This window comes from Ranitomeya variabilis, chromosome 6 (genome assembly GCF_051348905.1).
Source record: "Ranitomeya variabilis isolate aRanVar5 chromosome 6, aRanVar5.hap1, whole genome shotgun sequence".
In the NCBI taxonomy this organism is placed as follows: Eukaryota; Metazoa; Chordata; class Amphibia; order Anura; family Dendrobatidae; genus Ranitomeya; species Ranitomeya variabilis.
The window spans coordinates 374,731,629-374,753,543 of record NC_135237.1 but is presented as its reverse complement, the minus strand read 5'-3'; positions in this window follow the sequence as shown (position 1 = coordinate 374,753,543).

The window sequence follows — 21,915 nt, the reverse complement described above, 5'->3', positions numbered from 1 at the left end:
TGCTTCAGGGAATTTTTCATTGGTACCTTCTGGATCCAATATTACCAGTGCCTGGTACTGTGGATATGGCAGCTAAGCTGTAGTAGGCAAAGTTCATCTCTTCATGAAAGCCGCTTACCCTATGGCAGAAGAACCATTTCAGTGGAACAATGCATCAAGCTACAAGGGTCCAATATTCATGGATTGATTTTAAGAGTACAATTGTGAGTTTTCCTTGCTTTCATGGCCTTCACAAACCTCAAATCTTAATCTTATAAGGCATCTCTAGTATAAGACAGAACATGCTTTTCAGATCATATCCGTATCTCTTTCTAATACTTTGCAACTGTAGAAAGCTTTTCTGTGCATATGAAACATTATAGCTGCACATTAGAATTGAATTGAATTATTGAGGTTCTGAAAGCCAAAAGAATGTGCACTTAGATATAGGTATATCTAAAAAAGTGATTAGTGAAGGTTAATCAGAGCCACTTTTTATAGAGGGTCTATCTAATTTTTCCAAATAAAATAATGCATAGTGTTATTGAAAATAAATAAAATGTTATAAGAAGAAACAATAACAATACATCACATTTATTTTATAAACCATTAGAGAGATGGTTCTATGGAATGTAACCTTCTAATAGAGATGAATTAAAATATTTAATTCCATTTTCTCAACAGTGTGATTCACATACCATTATGCATTTATTAAAAAGTCATAATTACCCCTAACACTGATGATCTTATTACACAGCTGACAGCTATGTTATAAATGATAAGAGCAGAAATAGCTTCTAAAATTAACCACGAGAAATACAAGACAAGTGATGATAACAAAAATTGCTGGTGTTAGAAATATATACCAATGCGTTCTCTGTTGTTTTAATGGGCCACATAAATACTTAAAACCATGTGCATATTAGCTAACTAAACCCTTCGGCTGCATTCACATGCTGCAGTGATCCGGTAGTTTTAAACTGCAGCAACCCTGTGGCGCTGTAGTCTGTCCACAGTTCCTCTTCCCCATCACGTAATCTTGCAAGTTAGCAGCTGTTACTGCATGTGAGAACCCCTCACTTCCCTCCCTCCTTTCTACACCGATTTCTGCATCACAAGTAGAGGTGACCAAACCCGAACTTATGAGTTTAGCGTTTGTAACGTACAGTTAGTGTCCGATGCTAAACGCCAAACACAGACTTTTTTCAGAAGTCAGTAGCAATGTTTGGCTTTCTGAGGTAAGGAGAGAGAGAGAGTTAGTTGTTTGTTCCCTTCCCAGTTCAGGTGATCTTTATTTTCAATAGGATTTGGGTTCTGCTTGAAGTTCGGGTGGGTGTGACACACCCGCTGCTGATACGTGTTAAATGCAACTGTCAGAAACTGACAGTGACATTTAACACACGAACAGCTGCGAGCGAGCTCGGCTCCACCCATGGCTGTTAAAGGCACATGATGGCTGATTAAATCTGTCATCATTTGCTGGGAAAGATGAGGGCTTGATATGCAAACCCACATCAAAGACAGGGACATGGTATATGATCTTAATATATGTCATATATCATGAAGGGGTTAAGTATGATGGTAAAACAAGGAGCCCTGTGCCACCATTTCGCATGTATGTCTAAGTCTCAGCACAGTAGGCACAATGTCATCACTATATTGTGCATGTTGTGCAGTGCCTCATTGCACATGTTGCAGAGGTTGAAGCAGCACATTGGTGATAAGGGGTTAAATGAGTAGTTTTATTTATTTTGTATTTGTCAGTCACTACTTGGGGTTAACTGTTGGATCTTCATAATGGGGTAAATGCTCAGGATCTAAGTCATATTGATCCTGGCTGTTGTTGCACAGGTGTGGGTGGCAGGTTTTGGCAATTTCCAAAACATCATTTAGGAGTAATTGCATTGCATTTCCCTGGAACAACTCGATATTACAGCACTGGGCAAGGAGCTATATACACCTTTTCTCAAGCAGATTTTTTTGATGTGCCAAAAAAGTTAAAATGAGGCAAATTCGAACACAACGTTTTTGTTCAAAAAGCAAGTGTGGGATTTCACTATTTTTGCAATCACACCGCACTTGAAATTATTTTCCCATTTTCTAGCACATGATATGGTAAAACCAAAAGTACAACTCGTTCAACAAAAATCAAGCCCTTACATTGCCATATTGACCAAAAAATAAAAAAAGTTATGGCTCTGGGAAGGGGAGCAAAAAGATGAAAATGCGAAGCTAAAAATACCTCTAGTCATTAAGGGGTTAAATATACTTGCACAACTCTAATATTCACTTCAATGATCCCTTGTCATTCCATTTCCAATATTTTCACAATTCACCTGTCTCTACTTCTAATGTAGCTATTGTATGACATCCAAGGCACAAACAAACATGGGGATAATGCAGTAAGTCACTAGTGGTCAGATGTCCATGATAGGGATGGCATTACTGTGGAAAGAAGCAAAGATCACCATGGATCTAAAAATTACTGGATGGTGATCTGTAAGGCAAACATGACTTTTTTTGTTTGTTTGTTTTTTACACAACATTCTAAGTTGAATAACTACTTTATTTTACCATTTTGTTTCTAAATACACTTTTGTGTTTCCAAAGTAACAGACAACTAACATAGTTAAGAAGGAAACAAAAAGAAGAAAGCATAAGACTACAAGACTGTAGGACACCACTTCACAGATTATGTATCATGCAATAATAATAATTTAATATCAATAGGTAGTGGGAGGCGCTAGTGTGATAAGAAGGGTATAAGCTGCAAATAAAACAACAACACAGAGCTGTCAAAATAAGATATGCAGCAGCTGTATGGTTTGTATTTCAGAGCGCTGTCCCGGCAGAAGACACCGCTGGACTACATCACGGGTTACAGACACCCGTGCTCCTCCGGAGAAGAGGCTTTAGACTCCTCTTTAGTGCTTGTCACTGGCCGAAACAGTGCTCCGGAAGACATACTGTTACGAAACTGCAGCACAGAACTAGTAGAGAAGGGGGAAAGCTGGCCCTGCACTAAGACTAGGCTGGAACCCTACAATGGAGTGGGCGACCCATTCCTTGCGAATAGACCCACCGACTATCCTAGGTTAAACTCAGCGAAGACCTATAGATTAGGGAGGTCCCTAAAAGATCTAAAGACTGGGTACAAAAAGCAGGTCACCTCCTAATAGGAAACACAGAGAAGGCTGCAGAAACAAACTGAGAACAGAAACAAAAGATAGCAGAACCAGAGATCCCAGAACTGCACAATATCAAACACAGAAAGCTATCTAAGCACCTAGCCAGAACTCTAGCGGATTAACACTGTTGTCCAGCAAGGAATGGGAGGCAGGTGCTGAGTAATAAAGGGTGATACAATCACCTGACCTAAGACAACCCAGCACCAGGGGAAAAAGACCAGCAGCCAGAAAACCACAACAAGATGGCAGATGGTCAAAACAAACAGATTCTAACACATACTATACAGCTGCCGCAAGCCTCATCCTTGTGAGGAATACGCACCAAGGACCCTCCACTTTTTATGACCTCAAAATGGAAAGGTAAAAACCTAACATAAAAAGCCACCGGGCTATCTGTAAGCCTAGATTGGCATCTTGTTTTTAACCATTGACAATTTTGAACTGCACTCCTAATATGCTTATTAACACATTACCCACTAGTGGCACCCAGTATCATTGTATGACATTTTTCTAATATTTTCCACTAAAGGTTTTAGAGCATTCTGTCTATCTCCGTGATATCTCAGCTTGATTATCCCAATGTACTTTATCGAATAAACCATTCGTTATTTTCTCTTACAAAGGAGGTATTTATAGCGCAAATTACTGGTTTTTATTTTAATAATAATAATTGCATTTCTATGATGCCAACATATTCTGAAGCACTTTAAAATTCAGAGGGCACATGAACAAGCAATATTAAACATTACAGAGTAACACATAATTCAGAAAGTAACAAGAGTAAGAGACAATGGAGACACATAGGCCCCGATTCATCAGAGCAACTGAGCCTGAATTCTGGCTTAAATTAGTTTGAAGATTGCCAACATTTTTGTGCATTACAAAGTTTGGGCTGGATGGGGTGAATAGGTCAGTATATGAGCTCAAAGTGGGAGGTGATATCACAGCTTATCTAATTCATGACAAGCTGCAGAATTTCTTATGCTAGAAATCTTACTGGAGTCTGTGACTAAAATAAGATTTGTTGAGAGGCACACAACACTTATCAGATGCATCTGGTATATTAATGATTGATGATACTAACAAGCACACTTATCAAAACCAAAATTGTTCACGCCAGTCTTGATAAACTTTGCAGCTATAGTAACAAAATAGCAGGATATTTTTTAAAGTTATTTATTTTTTCATGTTACAGCTATTCAGACAATGAAAACAATAAAGCTTACACACATGACAATAATTGGTAGGATGGTGTTATGGTTCTCCAAGATAACTGCAGTACTATATGACTAGCTTGATCACTCTACAGAGTGGTGAATTGATGTCAAATATTAACCACTAACTGATGCTATTCATGGGAAATGACCTCAGGATTTGATACTTGTATACAACTGAAAAAGGTTGCGGGTATAATACAAAATATTATCAATAATCGCCATCATCATCAATAATGGTCATAATCGTATACTTATCATAAAAGCTGTATAATATTCACAGCATTGATTACATGTTTGCTTTTTTTTATTGACCCGAGCCATGACAATAATTAAAGGGAGTTTATCAACTCTTAAACGTAAAATACTTTACTCTTCTATATCAGACACATTTCTTTACTTGGATGGATTATTACATAAGTGAGAGCTTCTCACGTAAACCTAGAAATGGCCAATGGCTTAATGCACAGTTTCGCCCACATCCTCACTGACAATGCAGGAACCCTGTGCTCACATGCAAACTTTATCAGTATAAGTGCATGCTATATCACACAGCAGCCACTCGCTACTCAGTGATCCTTTGTACAGCAAGAAGGAGCTGCAGACAGGTGTGAAGGATGAGCATGCACTCGCACTAACATTGACAAAACTGTTTTTCTGCCCAACTAAAGAAGTAAAATCTACACTGTAGGTATAAGCTAAATAGGTAAAAATCTCCTATAGCATTGCCTTCACCCCCGGAGCTTTTTCCATTTTTTCGTTTTCATTTTTCGCTCCCCTCCTTCCCAGAGCCATAACTTTTTTATTTTTCCGTCAATATGGCCATGTGAGGGCTTATTTTTTGCGGGACAAGATGTACTTTTGAATGATACCATTGGTTTTACCATGCCATGTAACAGAAAATGGGAAAAAAATTCCAAGTGTGATGAAATTGCAAAAAAAGTGCAATCTCACACTTGTTTTTTGTTTGGCTTTTTTGCTAGGTTCACCAAATGCTAAAACTAACCTGCCATTATGATTCTCCTGGTCATTACGAGTTCATAGACCCCTAACATAACTAGGTTGTTTTTTATCTAAGTGGTGAAACAAAATTCCAAAGTTTGCTAAAAAAAAAAAGAAAATTGCGTGATTTTCCGATACCCGTAGCGTCTCCAATTTTTATGATCTGGGGTCAGGTGAGGGCTTATTTTTTGCATGCCAAGCTGGCGTTTTTATTGATACCATTTTGGTGCAGATACATTCTTTTTATCGCCCGTTATTGCATTTTAATGCAATGTCGCGATGACCAAAAAACCGTAATTTTGGCGTTTTGATTTTTTTTCTCGCTACGCCATTTAGCAGTCAGGTTAATCCTTTGTTTTTATTGATAGACCGGGCGATTCTGAACGCGGCAATACCAAATATGTGTAGGGGTTTTTTTTAATTATTGTTTTATTTTGATTGGGGCGAAAGGGGGGTGATTTGAACTTTTATATTTTTTTTATTTTTTTTATATTTTTAAACTCTTTTTTTTCTTAATTTTGGCATGCTTCAATAGCCTCCATAGGAGGCTAGAAGCATGCACAACTCGATCGGCTCTGCTACATAGAGGTGAAATACAGATCACCTCTATGTAGCAGAAAGGCAGGTGTACTTTGAGCGTCGACCACAGGGTGGCGCTCAAAGCAATCGGCCATCAACAACCATAGAGGTCTCAAGCAGACCTCTGGTTGTTATGGCAATGCACCGCTGACCCTTGATCATGTGACGGGGTCAGCAGTGCGAGCACCTCCGGCCGCGCGGCCGGGAGCGCTAGTTAAATGCAGCTGTCAGCGCTTGACGGTGGCATTTAACTAGTTAATGGGCGCGGGCGGATCGTGATTCCGCTCGCGCTCATTGCGCACACATGTCAGCTGTACAAAACAGCTGACATGTCACGGCTTTAAGGTGGTCTCACCGCCGGAGCCCACCTTAAAGCAGGGGATCTGCCAGCTGACGTACTATTCTCAGCTGGCAGAAAGGGGTTAAATGGGTTGTCCCATGAACAAAGTACATTTTAATTAATAGATCTCTGAATAAAAATATTTTCCACAATTGGATGTGTTAAATGAAAATGTTGCTGTGTTAAGATAATCTTATAAATGTGCCCCTGCTGTGTAATGTGTAATGGCCGTGTCTGACCTTACAGGGACATGGTCTAATCATTCCACAGCTACTGGGCGGGGAGGGAAAGAGAGTATGCCGATATTACAGCAGGCGATGGCAACTGATTATTTTTGTGACAAAAAACATTTCCCTGCCTGTTTTTAAGCAATATTTTACCTAAAAAAAAGAATCAGCTGCGATCCCCTGCTGTAATGTCTATATTCTTTTATGTGTCCTCAAGTGGCCAGGAGATGTGGTATGATCATGTAAGGGGGGTGCAGGCAGCTGGTTTGGGCCCTGCATTCCTGTGCATACCTGTCAAATAAAACCGGGTAAGATATATATGTTTTAATATATGTACCGTGTAATATGGTAGCATTTTATTTTATTTTAGTGTGCTGACCAATGTACTTGTGTTCATACATTGTGCAAGTAATGATTATATGTCTCTAGGTGTAAGGGATAGAGGTAGGGATATATAGTGGTACAGTTAGGTTTAGTCTTCAGCCAGGGTTATGTAGGAATTAGGACAGTGGAGTGCACTATAGAGTTAGATATTAGGTTGAGATAAGAACTGGTTTCAGCCAGAGTTGTGAAAGTTTAAAAAGGGGTAGGGCCAGTGTAATGGCAGGAAGAGTGCTTTCCTAAGGTAATTTCAGTTAGTGGGAGGAGCTAAAGCTTTGTGAGAAGAATTGTTCTAGAAAGAGTTGGGGCAGAGAGCGGAACAGAGCAACAGTGCAGAGTTGAGGGAGTGAGACTGAAGATTGAAGGAAGAAGGTCTGGAGATGCTAGATCTTGGAGCACAAGGGAAGCGAGACAGCCTGGAAGAATCAGTGGCAAGGCAAGTCTTTGGGTTACCTCCCGTGACATCCGGGACTTACAGTCCGAGAAGGATAGGCAGCGGCATCCTTTAGTTTTGCCCATGATGGGGAAAGTGGACAGGGAGCACTCAGTATCAGCTAGCTACATGGTTCGGGGAACTGCGGGCCTGGAAACCATGGTGCAGGAAGATAGGCTGAAGGAGTAGACCAGGGAAAGCGCAGGAGATGGAGTTCCCATGTATTGTGACTATGGATGGACTGTAACTGTCATGAAAAAGCCTGAGTTCAGTAAAGTGTCACTGGAAAAGAACAAGGACCCTGATTATATCTGCGTGTGTCTGAAAAGGACTGGAGCTCTGTATGCTGAAGAGATCACTGACCCCCAGGTGGGTGAAGCGCATGACACACACAACACACCACAAAATGGACATTCTTTATTAATGCATCGGGGTGTGAGGGAAATACAGAAGCACCTTGCCATGACTAATACCCTGGCCCCCATTATAATCAGACCATGTTCCTGTATGGTTAGACACAATAAGTACACAGTACACAGCAGGGACACAGTTATAAGATTATCTCCGCACAGAAACATTTTTTGCATCATATTCAATTATGGAACTTATTATAATTCAAAGATCTGTTGATTAAAATGTTGATTAAAATTAACTTTGTTCTTGGGAAAACCCCTTTAACCCCTTTATGACTGGAGGTATTTTTGTTTTTGCGTTTTTGTTTTTTGCTCCCCTTCTTTCCAGAACCATAACTTTTTAAATTTTCAGTCAAAATGGCCATGTGATGGCTTGTTTTTTGCCAGACAAGTTGTACTTTTGAACAACACCATTGGTCTTAACATATCATGTACTGGAAAATGGGAAAAAAATCCAAGTGCAGTGAAATTGCAAAAAAGTGCAATTCCACAGTTTTTTTTAACCATGTTCACTTCATGCTAAAACTGACCTGCCATTATTGTTTTCCAGGGCATTACGAGTTCATAGACACCAAACATACCTAGGTTCTTTTTTATTTAAGTGGTGAAAAAAAATTAAAACTTTGGTGAAAAAAGCATGGCGCCATTTTCTGAGATCTGTAGCGTCTCCATTTTTGGTGATCTTGGGCTGAGTGAGAGCTTATTTTCTGTGCGCCAAGCTGACATTTTTATTGATACCATTTTGGTGTAGATAAGATCTTTTGATCGCCCGTTATTGCATTTTATGGCAATGCAGCGGCAAACAAAAAAACATAATTCTAGATTTCTTTATTTTTTCTCGTTATGCAGTTTAGCAATAAGGTTAATTTTTTTATATTGATAGATCGGACAATTCTGAACATGGCGATACCAAACATGTATATTTGATTTTTTTCTTGTTTTATTTTGAATGGGGCGAAAGGGGGGTGATTTGAACTTTTATATGTTTGTTATTCTTTTAATATTTTTAAAACCATTTTTTTTTACTTTTTGCCTGCTTCAATAGTCTATATGTGAGTCTAGAAGCTGCAGTTGTCTGATCGCCTCTGATATGCTCACATGATATGATTGCCGACCACGGGGCCCCATTCAAATTAATCCTGCAATGACAACCTAGAGGTCTGCTTCAGATGCCTGATTGACATGCAGACCCAACGGTGACCCGCGATCACGTGACGGGGTCAAAACCGCTAACATGTCTCGGGAAAGATGTAGACTCAGCATCGGAACCCACATTAAAGGGAGGTATTCCTTAGTGGGCATATTATTACGCCTAACATCGGAAAGGGGTTAAGTTTTAGTGTGATGGGGTGACATACTCTTTAAAAGATATATAATATACAACCAGATATGGTTTAAAGCTATGACTAGGTCATGATTTGGTGTCCTATGCATACTTAATCTGCTGTCTGCTATGCCATATTAAAAAAATGGGATAAAAAGGTGGATTAACTCCATACTGCTTTAAAGATAGAAGTCCAAATGGATATTCAGATGAAAAAGTGGCTTTATTCAACGCGTTTCGGAGTGCTATGATTCCTTCATCAGGAAACCACAAAAGTATCAGAAAGTATCAGATTAGTAAAGTAGAAGATTGGAAACAAGTGATTTGGAGTGATGAGGCAAAAATCAATAGATTATTCTTCTATTGGTGCAAATGGGTCTGGAAAAAGGGGCTAACCGATTGCGAAATTGACGGAACTGTCAAGTTCAATGGAGAAAGCCTTATAATATGGGATTGTTTCACAGTTAATGACATTAGATACTTGACCAGGATCGATGGTAGTCTTAATGCTGAGCTGTATGTGAATATGTGAAGACGAGTTACTTTGTGCAATCGAATACTATAAGTATGAAAAGGACAACATAGTGTTCCAGCAGGACAATGACCGGAAGCATAATTCAACATTGGTGAAGAAATTGTTAAGTGACAATGAAATAACTGTTCTGAATTGGCCCTCACAGTCCCCATTCCTCAACTCAATCAAACATTTGTCAGTAAAGTGGAACAAAAAACTATATACATACCCAAGTGAGTCAAGCAGTATGCACCAACTTTGGAAACATGAAGAAGAGACCTGGAATCAAATTTTTTCTAGACATCTTTGAATTGAGGGCACACCAAGAAGGACTGAGGCAGTGTTGAAAGCCAAAGGTGGTGTGACAAGACAGCATTTATTGTTAATTGTGCTAGGCATCTTTTTCTTCGATGGGTTAAGAATCATAGAAAATTGTTTGAACATTTTGTTGCTCCTGAATTGATGAATGGTTGCTGTATGCCTCTTATATCAGCTCCAATAAGATATTGTGTGCTATCTTTGCAAGACAGGACTCAGTAACATTGAACAATCGATGTTTGATAATATGTTGATTAACCAGTGTATAAATCCATATAGCTTGTTGACCTACAAACTGAGAAGGACATGCTTTGCAGATTGATTAAATACTCAAACAATCAGAGTTCTTCTCATGCCACCTCCCCCTGACCTGTAGATGATGCCTGAAGGACAATTTTTACCTAAAAATAAAGGATATGCCTCTGTTCCCAGGTCAGATCTGCAGGAAACCAGCTTAAAGCACCATGCCCTGGCTGGAAGAATACAGAACTGCTCCATTGACCATTATTGAACCTTCAAAAATGCTCAGAAAATCCAGATTGGGATAATCAGATCACTTAGCCACTTACCTCAATAGACTGTCATCTTCCTAAGCTTGTCATTACCAGCCTCTCTGTGGGTGCCTTCCAAAAGCAAAGTGCCACTGGTGGGAGTAGTCTGCCCTGGATGGCCTGAAGTCACATCTGCGGAAGGGTGAGACTCTGTAATTTTGTGTATTTACTGGGACCTTTAATAATAATAATAATATTAATTATTATTATTATTATTATTATTATTATTATTATCATTATCATCATTATTATTATTAATAATAAAAATAATAATAATAATAATAATAATAATAAATTATTGCCACACTGTTTTACCCTCTCAACCTCACTGTTGTCAGAGCAATATTCTGCCCACGGGAAAGGAGAGTGGGCATCCAGTGGGATGAGCCTTTGTCCATGTGGTCTTTCTTAAGACAGCCGGGACAGCGGAAGAGAGCACCCACTGACCCTCGTATCTCCACAGGTGGATTTACAAAATACTAACAAAACACTAATTATTCAAAATTAGATTTTTGGGAATAAAACAGTATCAAAGCAGTGATATGACAAGAATCTGCATAACTAATAATATATTAAATAGTTGCAAGTAATATTTGTATATGAGATAGTCAATATGATTGTCTATAAAATAATTGTGGTCTCACGTTTGAAGCAGTAGTGGTTTGTGAGATTTGGAGCCTGAAATTTAAAAGTTCAACACACTGTTACAGTTTGCAAAAGTTCGTAATATTGTTACTCTTTTGCTTGTCACTATATATATGTATACAGTATACATATATATATATATACATACATATATATATACTGTATATACACATATATGTATACACATATATGTATACACTAGATGGTGGCCCGATTCTAACGCATCGGGTATTCTAGAATATGTATGTAGCTTATTTATGAAGTTTTCAGAATAATGCGATTTATACACAGGATTCAGCCGGCCGGGAGCGACCAATTAGTGAAGCGTGGTTCAAATTCTGCGCCAATTCGCAGCCGGACTGCGCCTGTCGCTGATTGTTCGCGGCCGGCCGGGTGTGACCAATCAGTGAAGCCAGGGCCGGCTCCATGTTTTTGAGGGCCCCGGGTGAAAGAGTCTCAGTGGGCCCCCCTCTTTAACACATACCATGATTCATGTTGCACAGATACAGCAGAGAAATATACCACAGCCAAGTAGCATATAACACAGCCACGTAGCACATAGCACAGACCACGTAGTATATAGCACAGGCTATGTAGTATATAACACAGCCCACGTAGCATATAGCACAGGCCACGTATCATAGCACAGCCACGTAGCATATAACACAGCCACGTAGCACATAGCACAGCCACATAGTATATTGCACAGCCTTGTAATATATAGCACAGCCCACGTAGTATATAGCACAGCCCACATAGTATATAGCACAGCCCATGCAGTATATAGCACAGCCCACGCAGAGTATAACACAGCCCACGTAGTATATAGCACAGCCCACACAGTGTATAACACAGCCCATGTAGTATATAGCACAGCCCACATAGTATATAACACAGCCCACGCAGTGTCTTACAGCCCACGTAGTATATAGCACAGCACATGCAGTGTTTAACACAGCCCACGCAGTGTATAACACAGCCCACGTAGTATATAACACAGCCCACATAGTATATAACACAGGGCACGTAGTATATAACAGCCCAAGTAGTATATAACACAGCCATGTAATATATAGCACAGCCACGTAGTATATTGCCTAGCCATGTATATTGCACAGCTGCGTAGTATATAGCAGAGCCCACGTAGTGTATAGCACAGCTCACGCAGTATATAACACAGCCACGTAGTATATTGCCCAGCCATGTAATATATTGCACAGCCCACGTAGTACAGTTTATAGCACAGAAACGCAGTATATAACACAGCCCACGTAGTATATAGCACAGCGATGTAGTATATAGCACAGAGATGTAGTATATAACACAGTCCACAAAGTATATAGCACAGCGATGTAGTATATAGCACAGATATGTAGTATACGACACAGCCCATGCAGTATATAACACAGCCCACATAGTATATAACACAGCCCACGTAGTATATAGACATGTGGGCACCATATCCATTAAAAAAATAATTAAAATAAAAAATAGTTATATACCCACATTCCGTCAGCCCCCGGATCCAGGCAAGGCACTTAGCAATGCTCCTCGTGACTCTCCGGACCCAAGAATGCATTGCGGTCTCGCGAGATGATGACGTAGCGGTCTCACGAGACCGCTACGTCATCATCTTGCGAGACCGCAATACATGGCCTGGAGCATCGCGAGGAGCGGGGAAGGCACCGGAAGGTGAATATATAATGATTTTTTATTTTTTTATTATTTTTAACATTAGATCTTTTTACTATTAATGCTGCATAGGCAGCATTAATAGTAAAAAGTTGGTCACACAGGGTTAATAGCAGCGTTAATGGACTGCGTTACACTGTGGCATAACACAGTGTAACGCAGCCATTAACCCTGTGTGAGCGCTGTCTGGAGGGGAGTATGGAGGGGCACTGACAGAGAGTAGGAAGGGGCGAATTCGCGGCCGGACTGTGCCCATCGCTGATTGGTATCAGCGACCTGGGATTTCCGTGACAGACAGACAAACAGACAGACAGACAGACAAACAAACAGACGGAAGTGCCCCTAAGATGATTATATATATAGATGTTAATGTCAGTAAAGGAGAGTGGCTAGTGGTATGAGCCCTGGTCCATGTGGCCCCTCTTAAGACAGCCAGGCCAGAAGATGAAAGCACTCACTGACCCTCGTGACTCCACACTTGGTGGCAGCAGTGGGATCCAACTCAGCCCAGTGAATCTAGGAGAGCTGCAGGGGACTCGTGTTCGTAGACACCGTCCAAGAGCTCCACCACCAAGGAGGCATATAGACAGACCCAGCAGACCATAGATGAGGCATATACAACAGGTTTTGCACATAACCTTGTTGAACCCCACCAGCTCTGCCTTGGGAAGAGGATCTGAGTGGATGTATAGCCACAACAAGAAACAGCAACTAGAAGAGCTGTGCCAGTTTTAGACGGATTGAATACCTGACCACTGACACTCAGTTGGATTTGATCCAAGAATTGGTCTGTTGGGATGTCCAGAATATCATGGAGTATGATGAAAACTCTGCTGAAGTAGAGCAAGAGGAATTAAACGGCTTGCCAGATCAAGGATCCGGTGGAGGTCTGGAATCAAATACTCAAGCAGCCCGAATGGTTGATTGCATTGGCACCTGGAGTCTCTGGTGGGGAAAGGGCTTCTGTTATAGAATCAGTTTTGCGAGTTCCAGTACTCCTACCATCAGCGTCGGACACTCCCCCCATGATGGTCTGCACCAAGGAACTCATCTCCACTACAGAGACATGCCAGTGTTTAAAGAGTCCAATACCAAAGTCGATGAATATCTGCAAGATTTTGAAACTCTGGTGCTAATGCACCAGGTGCCCACAGCTGATTAGGCTAAATACATTTGGACTAGCTTGACTTACAAACACAGGAGGCTGTCCGGTCGTTTGGGCCTAGGGACTGCCTAGACTGTGGAACTATTAAGGATACTCTGTTGGCCCTTTTTACCCTTACCCTCATTAGATGTTGCACAAAGTTCCATACATTGTCTTGCCAGGCGGTCTCTTATATAGAATCAACTCCAACAACATTGCAACTGCTGGCTCGACGGTAGGGCTGCCCACTCCACTGCTGCCTCTGAGACGTGATCATGCTTCAGTAACTTATGGAGAAAATAGCTCCATTGATACTAAAGTGGGTAGCTGACCGGAAGCCCAGAGCAAGCAGCCCAATTGGCCAACAAGTTTAAAGTCAACTGACGCTGCTGTAGACCCGATATGACCCAATGTTTCCAGAAGATCCCTCAACCAAAGATTAGACAGGCTACCAGTCACTTATGCATGAATAGCCTGCTACCCAGCAGAAAATCCACCAGGACAAAGGGTTACCAATAGTGTTGAGCATTCCGATAGCGCAAGTATCGGGTATCGGCCGATATTTGCGGTATCGGAATTCCGATACCGAGTTCCGATATTTTTGTGATATCGGAAATCGGAATCGGAAGTTCCCAGTGTATGGTTCCCAGGGTCTGGAGGAGAGGAAACTCTCCTTCAGGCCCTGGGATCCATATTCGTGTGTAAAATAAAGAATAAAAATAAAAAATAGGGATATACTCACCCTCTGACGCGCCCTGGTTGTAACCGCTGCAACCGGCAGCCTCCCTTCCTAACAATGAGCGAGTGAAGGACCTGCGATGACGATGCGGCTTGTGATTGGTCGCGTGAGCGGTCACATGATCGGTCACGCGACCAATCACAAGCCGCGACATCATCGAAGGTCCTTAACTCGGCATTCTTAGGAATGGAGGCACCGCTAAGAGCAGGGGCCGCTGGAGGGGTGAGTATATCAATATTTTTTATTTTTATTCTTTATTTTATACATGAATATGGATCCCAGGGCCTGAAGGAGAGTTTCCTCTCCTTCAGACCCTGGGAACCATTCCAATATTTTGTGTCCCATAGATATGCATTGGTATCGGGTATCGGTATCGGCGAGATCCGATATTTTGCCGGTATCGGCCGATCCAATCCGATACCGATACCTTTGCATATCGGAAAGTATCGCTCAACACTAGTTACCAACAGTACCCGTGATTTGTCCAACCCATGCAGCTGTTACCCATGTGGGCACTTTGGACACATGGCAAAAGATAGTCCTCAGGGATGAGGTCCCATGCCTGGGGCCTGTCTTCACTCCCAGCCAGTCAACATCTGCCAAAATGATCCAGCAGGATCTGAGGGACACTACCCCTGGGATACACCAGCAGCGGAGAAAGTGGTATATCGCATCCATACTCTATGGAGGGTTGGACGCACTACATCAGCCAACCTTCATTGCTACATCCAGCTGGTGAAGGTCGGTGATATCCAGGCACAGGGACTTCAGAACAGTAAGTCTTCCATCACCCTGGTCAGCCCAGATATTGTCCCACCAGAACACTATTTACCAAGCTGCCAAGTAACCATCTCCCTGGTGCGAGGTCAGCATTTGGACATCCCTCAGTGTGCAGCTGGACTGGGGTACCGACTAGGGAGAGGATGACGTGGGACTTATAAACAACCTACCCACTCCTATTATTTTGGGGAATGACATAGGAGGGCTGTCCAGACAATTTGTCACAGTCATCACCCACAACCAAGCCAAGCAACACTCTGTTATATATACTTCTGCCACCCCTCCCGAGGATAACCCATACTCCAAGCCTCCATCATCCACCTTTGAGCTGGCAGTGGTGAGTACACCTGAACAGACTGTAGCTATTGACTGGGGGAGATAGATCGCAAAGTAGTTTAGGGAAGCCCAACTCACGGACCCCACTCTAGAGCTTGTCCGCAGTAGAGCTGCTTGATCTGGGTAAATAAATCAGGGGGAGGTATATTGATGGGAAAATGGACTCTGGCATCAGGAACAGCCTGCATCGTGCCTAGAGAAATACTGGACCTGTGTCCATCTGCTCGTGATACCCGAGCAGTACTTACCCCAACTTCTGCCCTTGTCCTATAACATGTGCTGGACAAATGGGGGTCAAAAAGACTCGGGCTTGTTTGCTGCATAGTTTCTTTTGGCGAAGGGTCACTCAAGAGGTGTGGAAATCCTGAGCCTCTACTCTGGTTTGTCAGTGGATGGGGGGAGCACCCTGTAGTGCCCCGCTCAATCTATGCTCTTGATAGGTGAACCCTTCTAGAGGATTGCCATCAGTTTAGTGGGCCCCTTAGCTGTCCCCAGCCACAGCTGAAAGAGGTTGATTCTCATTCTGGTCTTTTTTTCCCACCCGCTACCCGGAGGTGATTGTCCTTTCATCCATAGATGCTGAGCATGTTGCTCAAGGTCTACTGGACATTTTCATTTGAGTAGGGTTTCCCAGGAAGTATTGACCAACCAGGGGACCCAATTCCAAAGCGAGCTGATTCAGACCCTCTGGGAGAAACATGGGGCTAAGCTCTCGGGTTGTGTGAGCATTTCAATGGGATGCTCAAGCAGCTCATTAACCAGTATGTGGAGTCCGAGGAGGGGGACTGAGGAAGAAAAACCTGCAGCAGCTCCTTTTTGCCTACGGGGTGGTGCCACTGGAAACTACTGGGTTCTCTCCTTTCGAATTTCTGCATGGGCAAAAAAGGCCTTTGGATCTGCTATGAATGCATTGAGAGGGCACCTTCCCCACAAAAAAGGTTCCCATTTTGGATTATGTCCAAAAGTTTAGGGAAAAGAAGAGGCAACTCATGGGCTTAGCCCAAGGGAATTTCAAAGTAGGTCAGGAAAGGCAGCAATGATGTTACAACTGAGCTGCCAGACTCCGAAAATTTGCCTGTGGACAGAATGTTCTAGTAATAGTAGCAGTATGTAAAAACAAGCTGCAGGCCTTAGATCAATAAGTTGTTCGTGAACGGACCTATCATGTCAACAGTCTAAAATCTTATGAGGAAAGGGAGGTCACTAACTTAACAGTTTGTTGTCCTCCTTTAGATGACCCAGATATGGACCAGATCCTGGACTTATTAGTGGCATCCAAAAGAGGAAAAGAATTGACAAATGTCCCATTGGGGGAGCAGCTTGGTCCATCACAGAAGCAGAAGTTAACTAAACTGCTTGGAACAAATGGCTCCCTGTTCACAAGTCGGCTTGGTCAAACTTCCTTGGTCCAGTATCATGTCAACACAGGGGTAGCCACTTCACTCAGACAACCTGCCTACCAGGTGACATGTCCTGTGTTGGAAATAATGAAGTCTGAGGTGGATGACATGCTGAACATGGGGGTCATGGTTCCTTCCCATAGCCCATGGGCATCCAGTGTAATGTTGATGCTCTAGAAAGACAAAAGTACTCACTTCTGTGTAGATTGTAGGAGACTCAATGAGTTCATCGTTCCTAACTCATGTCTAGCGTGGATCAATTACTAGATAGATTAGGAGGATCTTGGTTCATATCTACATCAGTCTAAGCAAGAGATACTTGCAGATCCTACTCACAAAAGAGGCTTAAGAGAAGTCCATATTCATCACCCCTTTTGGCATGTATGAGTTTACCAGCATTCTATTTGGGATGAAGAATGCACCAGCTACCTTCCAAAGGATGGTGGATCAGTTATTAGAGGGCTGTCAGGGGTATGCTGAGGCCTACATGGATGACATTGCTATCTTTAATGACAAGTGTAAAGTGCATCTTCAGGGCATCTCAGGTGCTGCAGAAGGGAACCAAAGCCCAGCATACCATCTGACCCAACAATGACTAGATTGGGATGGCCGAGGACTATATCTTCGACATTGGGTGGGAAGTGGGTGAATTCTTCTCGAGTCCGCAAAAGTAGAAGCAATTACCCAGTGCCCTTGTCCAGCCTACCAAAAGCATGTCCACGGATTCCTAGGGACCACAAAGTATTTTCAAAAGATAATCCCCAATTACAGCACCATAGCAAAGTCCCTCATTGACCTTACCACAAAAATATATGCCCACAATCACATCTGGACCCCAGAATGTGAATCCACATTTCTCCAGTTGAAAACCCAGTTAGTCCATAGCCCAGTCCTGACTTCTCCTTACCAAACAGATGCATCAGATATCGGATTGGGAGCTGTACGCAGTCAAGTGGGGACTGACGGTCAGGAACACACAGTAGCCTATGCATCCCTGAAGCTGTTGGATCGGGAGAGGTCATATGCCACAATATAAAAAATGATGGGCCATAGCTTGGGCTCTAAAAAATTGCAACCATACTTCTACAGTAAGGATTTCACTGTCATCACCCACCACAATCCTTTAAAGTGGCTAAATTTGACTGCTGGAGACAATGGAGGTTTACTCAGATGGCGTCTCTCCTTATATTCCTATATTTTTTCTGTCTACCATAAAAAGGGCAAAGATCATGGAAATGCCGATGGACTATCCCAACAAGTGTAAAAGGATGACTGGAAACCTATCATGTCTGGCAACTACATCAACAGCAGACCAACTACAGAATCCAGCAGTCTCCGCAGCTAATTAAGATGAGGAAACAATATGATGACACAGCATTTAATGTTAATTATGCCAGACATTTCTTTGGTGGATCAAAAATCAAATTATTGTTTGAATGTTTTGTTTTTGAATTGATGAATGGATGCTGTATGCCTTATATCAGCTCCTGCAGGATATTGTCTGATATCATTACACGATAAGGATGCAGGGTAATTGAACAACTAATGTTCGATAATAAGTTGATTATCTATTGAATAAATCCATGTAGTTGGCTGACCTGAAAACAGTGAAGGACATACTATGCAGATTGATTAAATACTCAAATAATGAAATTTCTTCTTATGCCACCTCCCCCCTGACCTGTGCATGATGTTTGGAGGACAGTTGAGAACTATAAAAAGAGGATATGCCTCAGTTACCAGGTTGATTCTACAGGATGTCAGCTTAAGGGATCACAGCCCTGGCTTCATTTTGTGAAAGCCTAGAGCCCCTGCACTTCCATGGTATACGATGCGATGGACTCCGGGAAAATGGCTGCCAGGGGCACAAATTGAGATCTTGGCGCTGAGATCTCATCTCCTGAGGAGGGCTCTGGGCTTTCACAAAATGTCAGTGGAGCCCCCGCACCACTGAACACCCACAGTGGCGCACATCCGAACACCCCCTCATCCCATCTCATTATAAATTCAGAGACACAGATCTTGGTCTGTCTCTAGAAGGATGTGTCTAAAAGGATAACAGCAAATATGATAGCAGAAATATGGCAGAAAAATAAACCCCTGCTATAGATGCTTCATTTTTATTTTTGCTATGCTTTGTTATTGCTGTCAATCTGACAATTTATCCTCTTCATCCTCAGGTATGTCCGCTGGCTGCTACCCCAATCCCATCACCATCACCCAACTTTCCTGATCTTCCTCACCCTGCTATTCCTTCCTAGTATGTCCGCTGGCTGCTACCCCAATCCCATCACCATCACCCAACTTTCCTGATCTTCCTCACCCTGCTATTCCTTCCTGGTATGTCCGCTGGCTGCTACCCCAATCCCATCACCATCACCCAACTTTCCTGATCTTCCTCACCCTGCTATTCCTTCCTGGTATGTCCGCTTGCTGCTATGTTTTTTTTTCCCCTTCCCCTGCATGTTTTCTCATTTTAATTACTTGATGCCAATACACAGTTTGGCTTTATCTTTCCATTCAGATCTATTTCCCCTTGCATTTTCCCTTCTGACTTCTAATTAATCCTCTCCTGTGTCTGTGACCAGTCTTCCTGCTGCCCCTCCCTCCTGATCACACTTGGCCTATTTCATGAGCACTTAGCCTGTTATAAATTCAGAGACACAGGTCTGTCTGGACCTTGGTCTGTCTCTAAAAGGATAGCAGCAAATATGATAGCAGAAATATGCCAGAAATGAGCCAGAAGTGAACAGAAGGTAAGACTAACCACTGTTAATAAATGTACTAAATTTCATTCCCTTTCCGCCACACTTATTCTCATCATGCTGACATATGCTCTAACAGTTTTGGCTCCCTTACTCCTCACTCTCCTTCGCTATCCTCAAACCCCAGCACCCCCTAACCAAGTAATAATCTCTCCTTCCCTCCTGCCTGCCCACCTGACCTCCTCTGCTGACCTGCTCCTCAACCTCAGATCTTTCCTAATAAAACACAAAACAAGCCGCCCACTCTCCTTCTCCCACCTGCTCTGTCTCTCTCTGCTTCTTCTCACTGCTGGAAACATATCTCCCAATCCTGGGCCCCCACAGCTCATACCTCCTATTACTATCCCCTCCTATCGCTCCCAACCCAATATAAACACCCGAAATCTTGCGCACCTCAAATCTGTGCCCATGAAGCCCACCCCCCTGCACCCTCTCTCTGGATCACTTTGGAATGCCCGCTCCATCTGCAATAAACTCCACGTGATTCACGACCTCTTTACCTCTCATAATCTTTTCTTTCTGGGTATCACCGAAACATGGTTGACACCCTCTGACACAGCCTCCCCTGCTGCACTCCAGTACAAAACTACTACCCTCATCCACAAAGCACTCCATGGCTCAGCACCACCCTACATCTCCTCTCTGGTCTCAGTCTACCAACCTACCCGTGCCCTCCGCTCTGCTAATGACCTCAGGTTAGCATCCTCAATAATCAGAACCTCCCACTCCCGTCTCCAAGACTTTACACGTGCGGCGCCGATTCTTTGGAATGCACTACCTAGGTTAATACAATTAATCCCCAATCCCCACAGTTTTAAGCGTGCCCTAAAAACTCATTTGTTCAGATTGGCCTACCGCCTCAACGCATTAACCTAATTATCCCTGTGTGGCCTATTAATAAAAAAACAACAACATAATCACGTTCCTCCATCATGTTCTCATACACTTTATGCAGTTAATAGCCTCTGTGTCTGTACTGTTACATACTTAGGCAGTTAACTGGTTCATGCAGCTTTACATGAACACCCAAGCCTTACACTATGGCTGGTCCAAATAACTAAAGCAATTGTTACCATCCACCTCTCGTGTCTCCCCTTTTCCTCATAGATTGTAAGCTTGCGAGCAGGGCCCTCATTCCTACTGGTATCTGTTTTGAACTGTGATTTCTGTTATGCTGTAATGTCTATTGTCTGTATAAGTCCCCTCTATAAGTTGTAAAGCGCTGCGGAATATGTTGGCGCTATACAAATAAAATTATTATTATTATTATTATTATGTTACGGTGGCCTCCACTTCACCCACACTCCTCGCCCTGGCAACAAACATGGTGGAGTGGGCCTTCTCCTTTCTTCCAACTGTTCCTTTAACCCAATCCCACCTCTACCCTCTCTTATCCTCCCCTCTTTTGAAGTCCACTCTGTCCGCATCTACTCCCCTACAACCTCCAAATGGCCATCATATACTGACCTCCGGGCCCAACCACTGCCTTTATTGACCAATTCTCCACCTGGATCCTTCACTTTCTGTCTGCTGACATTCCCACCATCATCATGGGTGACTTTAACATCCCCATTGACACCCACCAGTCAGCAGCCTCCAAACTCCTGTCCTTTGGACTTACTCAGTGGTCCTTCTCAGCCACCCACACAGACGGACACACATTAGACCTGGTCTTCACCCGTTTCTGCTCCCTATCTAACTTCACAACCTCCCCTCTCCCTCTATCTGACCACCATCTACTCACTTTCTCATCCCTGTCCTCCTCACCTGTCACCCATGTCCAGCACCATGCGCACCCACACAGGAACCTAGCACAACTATACACCCACAAACTCTCTGACTCTATCCTACCACTGTCCTCTATATCCTCACTCCACAACACAGCCACTGCCACAGCTTTCTACAATGCCACTCTTGCATCAGCTATTGACATGGTCGCCCCTGTCATGTA